This window comes from Corvus brachyrhynchos, unplaced genomic scaffold, assembly GCF_000691975.1.
Source record: "Corvus brachyrhynchos isolate BGI_N302 unplaced genomic scaffold, ASM69197v1 scaffold139, whole genome shotgun sequence".
NCBI classification, from domain to species: Eukaryota; Metazoa; Chordata; class Aves; order Passeriformes; family Corvidae; genus Corvus; species Corvus brachyrhynchos.
The window spans coordinates 798,994-807,247 of record NW_008246062.1 but is presented as its reverse complement, the minus strand read 5'-3'; the positions used below and the strand labels follow the sequence as shown (position 1 = coordinate 807,247).

Below are 8,254 nucleotides of genomic sequence, written 5' to 3'. Positions count from 1 at the left end.
AAAATGCCAGCAGGAGTGGTGTGGGAGGATGGATTAATCCCACTGGTGGCTGGGACCCGGGGGAGTGGGGGGAAGATGCTGGCATAGAGTCCATTTATCATGCACTTGAGGCACGTTTGACTTTAATAGCTCATGAAGCACTTTAAGAGATGCATTAGCACTGAATACTTGAGTGAGGAGGATGTGACAAGCTGTTAAGTGAGCATGAGCACAACGGAGAGAGCCTGGCCACCCTCTCCTGGCTCTCATATGCACCCTGGTGATTACTGGAGCATCCTGCAAAGTGCCACATGAATTAATAAAAGCAGCATCAGCCTTGGTAAAGGTGAGGCTGCTCATGTATTAACCCCTCTGCTGCCCACCTCCTTGGAGCTGGCAGAGCACAGGGGGCATCTGTCTGGGATGTGGAAGCCCGGGATGATCTCCAATGTCGGGGGAAGGGAGTGGAGGGGCTCAGAAGTCAATGGATTTGAAGTTCCTGTGATCTTTGGGGTGACAGAGCTCCCTTGCTTTGCATCCCTGGCAGGTTGCTCAGGTTTCACCTGCATGACACAGCTGGGGACTGCAACTTCCAGCTACCCATGGGGATGGACACTGTGTGATGGGAGACCAGAGACATCCAGCAGGGCAGCCCCAGGGGGATACTCTGAGGCTGGCACTAATATTCTGGGTCTGGCAGTGGGTTTGGGGTGTCCTGCTTCAAGGAAGGGCAGAGGGGCAATGGAAGAGCATGTCCAGGAGTGTCATCCCCAGCACATGAATAAGCAGCTTTAGATGGGGCTGCCAGATTGGGCCAGACTGCCTGCAGCGATGGGTATTGCCCTGGACAGTCTCAGGGCTGTCCCCATCTGCACAGATCCAGCTGGCATGGAGGGATGGACAGGAGCTGCAGAAAGAATGGGAGAGGACAGAGTAGACAGAACAGGCTGAAGACCATAGGGGAGAGCCTTGTGCCCTCCACACAGAATCAGAGAATGGTTTAGGTTGGAAGGGACCTTAAAGATCATCAAGCTCCAATCCCTCTGCCATGGACAGCAACGCCTTCACTAGATCAGTTTGCATAAAGCCCCATTCAACCCGCCCGTGAACACTTCCAGGGATGGGACATCCACAGCTTCTCTGGGCAACCTTCACCAGTGCCTCACCACCTTCAGAGTGAAGGATTTATTCCTGATACCTAATCTAAACCTACTCTCTTTCGGTTTAAAGCCATTACCCCTTGTCCAGTCACTGCATGTCCTTGTGGGAAGTCCCTCCTCAGGTGTCTTGTAGCCCCTTTGCGTACTGGAAGGTGCTATAAGGTCATCCTAGAGCCTTCTCTTCTCCAGGCTGAAGAATACCAAGTATCTCGGCCTTTCCTCATAGAAGAGGTGTTCTAGCCCTCTAATCAACTTCCTGTTGTTGTGCATAGCTCAGTTTTCCTTCCCATGTTTTGTTCTTCAGGCAGTGGTTGCTGTCAATGTATTTCAGAGTGGAGGAAGGTGGTGGGGACAGCTGAGCACCGACGCGATGCTGTCTGCTGTGACATTCACACCTTTGGTTGTCCAAGGCCTCCACTGTGTGAGAGCAGAGCTGGTGGGGGTCCCTGCAGTGCAGAGACCCTCTCCCTGGCAGGGCCTGGGTGCCTCCAAAGGTCCGGGAGAGGTCACAGCACGAGCTTTGGGGTTTTACCCAAGCTCTTATATGGGAAGTGTGTACATGGTGGAGATGCCTAACCACATGTCAGACTACAAAGTGCACATGCATGGGTGATTTCAGCTTTTGCTGCTAAATGCTGTGACTGCCTGTTGCTGGACTTACCTGTTCTTATTAGACCCAATGCCTACAGCAGTCCTGAAAAGAGGGAGCTCTGCTTCCCCAGTCTCTTGCTGTGACAAAGGCATTTTCCCAATCCATCAGCTCTGCCAGAATTATGTCCACATCTGTCCCAGACTGAGATTTCTTTGCTTTTAAAAGAGGAGTAATTCTGCTCTATTGATCCTCACCTTGCTGAATTAACTCATGTTTAAACAATAATTATGTTTTCACCCAGGAGAGGAGACAAAGAGATAAAAGTCTCTGGAAATGAATGCACTTCAGATGCCACATGCCGGGGTTAATTTATTGATAGGAGCAGAAGCTCCCATCTCCTCTCTTTCTCACCAGCAACAAGCAATTAGCCCCCATCATTCCTCAGCCGAGGAAAAGAGAGATTTTGTTTCGGTACTCTCCCGTCTTTCTTGCTCTCTTAAGCCCTGACACTAATCTTTTGCAGTCGGTTCTGCTGCAAAGCTTCCCGGGGGCTCCAGTTTGCACGTGCCTCATTAGAAATGCTGCTGCAAAGACAAAGCATGGACCGGTAAATAGTCTTCAAAATGCACAGCAAAGCCATGCAAATTGGCTTTTCAAAGAGAAACCAACTATGGATAGGAAAACCTCTCTCCCCTTCTCAAATTGCCCAACCCTGTCTCTGTTGCATTGTTTGGCTGACAGAGATGTGACCAGCTCTTTCTGTACTCTGCTTCCTCCACATAAGCCAACCCATGCCAGGAAATGCCCTCTGCCTGGCATGCTTAAACTAGTCATTTTGATTTTGGAGTTTTGTCTGGATTTGCTGTGTAGGAGATGGTTAGTACATTCTCCTCTCCTCTCCTCTCCTCTCCCTTGTGGCACTATCACAGTGTCCTTCAGTCATGCATTAAGTGACATGACAAACATCTGTCATTTTTTGTTTGTTTTTCCACGCAATCCCCAGGGTGAGTTGAGTGTGCAACAGAGTGGTCTGGAATTTTTGTAATTGCCAGGGCACAGGCAGTCACTGGGGAAGGCAAGGTCAAAGGGACTGACTGTGTGTGCTGAGCTGGGAGGCTGGAGATGGTGCCTTCTTCCAGGCTCAGGTTGGGGCCAGCTCAGGAAAAAACTCCGTCTTCTCGTTACACAGCACCTTCATACCTCCCGTGACACTTCCTTTTGCCTCTGGCCAAGTTTTGCTCTCAGCACAGCACACTGGCACTTTATCTCCATGTGGCTCCTGACAAGGCCTTATCAGTGCTGTCGTCCCTGGGACACCATCCTGCATTCTGTGAGTCTGACCTACATTCCTCCACTGGAGATGAATGGACTTGTGTTTGGCTGCATAAAACACATGCTCCTGCCGAGGGAAGGCTCGTATATTAGCTGCTCTGGACTCTGTGTGTGATGGACTCATCCTTTCCATTATGTGCATCAGCCCTTGTGTCACCAGCAAACTTTGCCAGCAACAGTTTTATGTTGCCTTCAAGATAATTGATAAGACGAGTGATTAGCAATTGGCCAAGAACAGATCCCTGCGGGGCCACACTGGGAACACCCTCCTGCAATGATGATTCCCCATTAACAATTAATTCCCCATTAGCAATTACATTTTTTAATCCTTCCTGTTATAACTCTGGATGCTCTCATTATCCAGCTGGCTGAAAATACCAGCCTCGCTCCAAACTGCAGCCCCATTCAGCAGACCCTGTTTAAATCATTCTGAAGGCTGCCGTTCAAGGGCAGGCATCTGCTCTTTGCGTCCTTTGCCTCCTTTGCCTTGCTCACTGCTGCTCACAGCTAAGCTAGCCCAAGCTCATGGCCACCCACTGGGAATCAGCGTTGTCCTACTGCATCTGCTGGGGGCCAGTCTGCTGGCCCATCCCTTGCTGGCCAGAGGTACAACCTGGCTGTAGTTCAAGTTGCCCTCTGATGCCTTTCCAAGGAAGGTCCATCATCTCCATCCCTGAGCATTCATTACTGTGATGGTTTTCCCACTGCCTCCCCATCTTCCCTGCCAACCCACAGCTGCAGGGAAGCAGCAGAGACAGCAACCCCACCTGCAGTGACACCCCTGCTGCAACGCATTAGACTCTGCTGCATGCTGTTAGGGTGTTTAAGAGCCCATCAAGTTCTGGGGTCCCCTTTGTTACTCTGATCTTCCCTGGTGAAGGTGATCCTGTCAAGAAGAAGAACCCCAAACCCAAAGAGGCACAAACATCTGCAAGCTCCCCTTTCCATTTCTACCCCTCTTTCTGTCCCTGACCACATGACTTTATTTTTCTTTTTTTCCAGTACAAGATGCATCTCCCGAAAGGTTCTCTGTCTGCAAAATAAAAGAAAATAGCCGAAATAGCCCAAGGTCCTGGAACAACTTTTCCTATTACTGGACATCCCCCTGAGCTAAAGTAGATTTCCTGCCCAGACACAGAGTGAATTACGGCCAAGCTCTCGGCAGCTGACCTTGTGGTCAGCCAGAGCACAGGCTTGCTAATAAATGTGGTCAGCCCCTACCGCAAACAGCCTATTTTTAGTGCCTGTGCTTCCTTGCCCACTGCCTCATCACTCCACAGGGTCCAGAGCCGAGCATCCCACAGGGGGCCAGCCAGCAGTGCAGGGTAGCCCTGTAGGGAGCACATCCCAGGCTTGATCCTCCCCACTGGGAGGTGGGAAATCAAGAAGGTTCATTTCCATGCACTGTCTGTTAATTTTGCACTGCAGAAAGTCGCTGGTGCATGGTGCAGTGTGGCTGGTCTTGCTGGGACACGCTGTGGGAGTACAGCTCATGCCCATCAGACAGGGACTGGAGACCTCACAGCTCTTGCCTAGGGTCTGTTTGAAAAATAGCCACAGGTCAGCAGTAAGACTGATGTCCCATTGTGCTCAGTGCTGTCAAATGCAGGAGATGAGATGTTCCTGAAGGGCGAGTGGGGGAGAGAGAAGGACAGGAAGAAAAATAGAGGGACTGGCACTTAGGTGAGAGGAAACACAGCTTGGTGGTTCAGGGCTTTTAAGTATTGCCTTTTGCAAGTTATCAAAGTTTGTGGACATTGCAAAGAAGCTGCCTGCTTTCCATGTACAGTTCTGTTTGGAGGCACTGGAACTGAATTTGCCACTTTCTGGAAATGGAAGAAGTTGTTTGAAATGGAGCTGATGGAGTTCTGGAGTAAAGTGGAGATCTGCCCCTCTTGAGCCATCCAGGAACTTGGAAGGAAACCTAGCTGGCAATATCTGTGATGCTAACAAAAAAGGGAAGCCTTCCCCAAAAACAGGTCCTGTGTATTGAAGCAGATGACAAATCTGTAAAAGAATAAAAGACAGAAAAGAAAAAAGAAAACACATCTTAAGAGTGTGGATCTATCAGACTTTGGACAAGCCTGTGATCCCACAGAACTGGTGAAAATAGTTTGTATCTGTGGTGAGAAGAAGAAACTGCCAGGAGGATCACAGTCAGCCAGGACTCATTAGTTCTGCCAGTGTCAAGGAAAAACATGTCTCAGTAGTCTCTTAAGGCTTCATTACACATCAACAGGCAATGAAGGAGGAGGAATGGGATTTGTAGTCCACCCAGACATCTAGAGAAGCTTCAAGTGGAGGATTACTGCTGACATAGAGCAATGATGCCACAACCTGTGGGGCGGAGGCTGGACCTGCCAGGCTGTGGCTGTGCAGAGGGGACAGCACTAAATTTGTTGACCATCTACATAAGCCAGAGAGTCCTTGCCAATAAATCCTTGCTGACACCCAGTGCTGAACAAGGCCTGCTTATTGGGGAGAGGCCGAGAGGAAGGGTTTGGATTTCCTTCTCACCATGGCACTGCCCTGCTGTGTGGAGCAGGAGCATGGCTTCCTCTGCGGACGCATGGTTCTAAATAGACACATTGCCACAGCAGCTGGGAGCCTCCAAAAGCTGATAGAAGCCAAAATCTCATTTGCACAGATTTTCAGACCCTGGGAAGCTGAGGTTTAGCCCAGCACAGAGGGAATACCATGGGCCTTGTTCTTTATGTGAGCACTGGCTGCTGAAGAAGGGCTGTGTCCTGTCCTAGCACAGAGCTCCTTTTGTGGAAGAGGAAGCAATCCTCACCCTTTCTTTACATTCTTGAAGGCTTCCAGAAATGGAAGATCACATAAAACTGTCGGGTGGGGTGGAAACCTTTGGTGCTTCAGGGGTTTGGCTTCAATTAGCCTCCAAAAGCTCCAAAAGGAAAGGTCTCACCTTGGAAGTCACATGTGGGAGGCTGGCCCTGCCAGGCTGTGGCTGTGCAGAGGGGACAGCACTAAATTTGTTGACCATCTACATAAGCCAGAGAGTCCTTGCCAATAAATCCTTGCTGACACCCAGTGCTGAACAAGGCCTGCTTATTGGGGAGAGGCCGAGAGGAAGGGTTTGGATTTCCTTCTCACCATGGCACTGCCCTGCTGTGTGGAGCAGGAGCATGGCTTCCTCTGCGGACGCATGGTTCTAAATAGACACATTGCCACAGCAGCTGGGAGCCTCCAAAAGCTGATAGAAGCCAAAATCTGATTTGCACAGATTTTCAGACCCTGGGAAGCTGAGGTTTAGCCCAGCACAGAGGGAATACCATGGGCCTTGTTCTTTATGTGAGCACTGGCTGCTGAGGAAGGGCTGTGTCCTGTCCTAGCACAGAGCTCCTTTTGTGGAAGAGGAAGCAATCCTCACCCTTTCTTTACATTCTTGAAGGCTTCCAGAAATGGAAGATCACATAAAACTGTCGGGTGGGGTGGAAACCTTTGGTGCTTCAGGGGTTTGGCTTCAATTAGCCTCCAAAAGCTCCAAAAGGAAAGGTCTCACCTTGGAAGTCACATGTGGCCATCCCAGTGAGCCAGACATCTCACATTTCCAGAGCAGCCTGCTCCCACCAGCTCACGTGTCTAACAGAACTTGGACTGAAGGTACCACTCACTATTTATCTGATTTGAAGAGTTTCCAGTGTCTGAAGTCCTGGATGCCCTGGAACTGCAAAGCCGATCTCCAGTCAGGCTCAAAGAGCAAAACATGGCAGCCCTGGGGGAAGCTCTGGGCACCACTTGTGGAAGCACAGAGCCTCAGTAGAGGGTGCTACAAATCATCTGCAGGACACATCACAATAGAGCTGTGTGTGGCAGAACCCAGGACCTAAAGGTCAGGAAAGGCTGAGACATTCAGGTCCTGCATATCCATCTGTAGTGTTGGGCATGGAGTCACTTGCTGCTATCTTCAGCCCACCTGTGACACATCTGGGAACAAGCAAAGCCCTGGATAATGGGAACACAGGCACAGCAAGACACCGAGTACAAACGTAATCATCTCTGCTTCCTCAGAGAGGATTTTCTGGGGTGGAACAGAGCAAAGACACCATGAAGCACGATCAGGAGTGCAGATCAGATGCTGGGACACAACATCCACAAACCTCTTTAATTGAAGTCCTTGGTGGGGTTAATTTCTCTGAGCAGATACTGTACTTCTGTGGAAAGGGAAATACCAGATTCCTAATCAGGCCAGCAGATGCTGGAGTGTAAAAAATACACAGAACAACTTGCAAGATATGCAGTCTGTGCTGTGGATGAAAAGAGCATCTTTCAGGATAAGCGGTCTTGGGCAGCACTAAATGGGGTGGATCCATGCAGAGAAGCCAATATAATTGTGGCCTATTAAAAGGAGAAAGAGAAGAAGGATTGAGGAGGGGCTGTGGCAGGCTCGTTACAGAGAGGAAAAGCAATGTGTGTCACCTTGTAATGACTGCTCCAGGAAGGCCCATCAGGTGGAGAAGTGAAGTGAAACCTCAAGGCAATTGACAGTGATGGAGGCAGGAGGGGTTACAGCAGTGTTAGTCCTGTATGAACTATTGATCTCTTGGTGTACAATTTGCTGGAAAACGCTGCTATCTAGGCTTAGCTCTTAGCACGTGCTGATTGAAGCCGAGCAGTCTGGAGCCTCATTGCACTTTCTTCCCTTGATTAGACCCATACTGGGGAGGCTGGTGCTGGGGAAAGGGATTTTTGGCTGTGATTCACAGCATGGGGAAAAAACAGCTTTGTCTCTACTTAGGACACAAGGGGAAGGGGATAAAATATCTGCATGCAGGGAGAGTACCTGGCAAGACACATCCACTTCTCAGTTCAAAATTCCCTATGGATGGGCAGAACCTCACCTCGGGGTGCACATGGTTGACAGAAAGGTAGTGCTTTTCATCCCAGGTTCAACGCACTTGACCTTCCTAGCTTTTTCAGTTTGCAAAGCCTGCAGCATTTCCTCTGGAGCAGACCTGTGTTAGCAGATTTAAGTCATCTGCCAGTAGCCAGGCTCTTCTTAGTCATCTATTCTGGAGCTTTGCAAAACAGCCAGAGGTCTACAGAGCTGATGCTGGAGAACATTGACCTGCAAGGCCAGGAGCCCATAGGACTTCTGCCAGCCAAGAACTCTGTGATTTGTAGGCAGAGCAGAGCCGGCACCATCACACTGAGGAATTGACTGGGATGC

At 49.8% G+C, this 8,254-nt stretch overlaps 1 protein-coding gene across 5 annotated transcripts in view; it reads left to right on the top strand.

Annotated features, from left to right (window-relative positions):
* The window catches only part of CNTFR (ciliary neurotrophic factor receptor), a 198,194-nt gene that overhangs the window by 117,618 nt on the left and 72,322 nt on the right, over nucleotides 1–8,254 (top strand). The gene's annotated exons all lie outside the window — the stretch shown is intronic.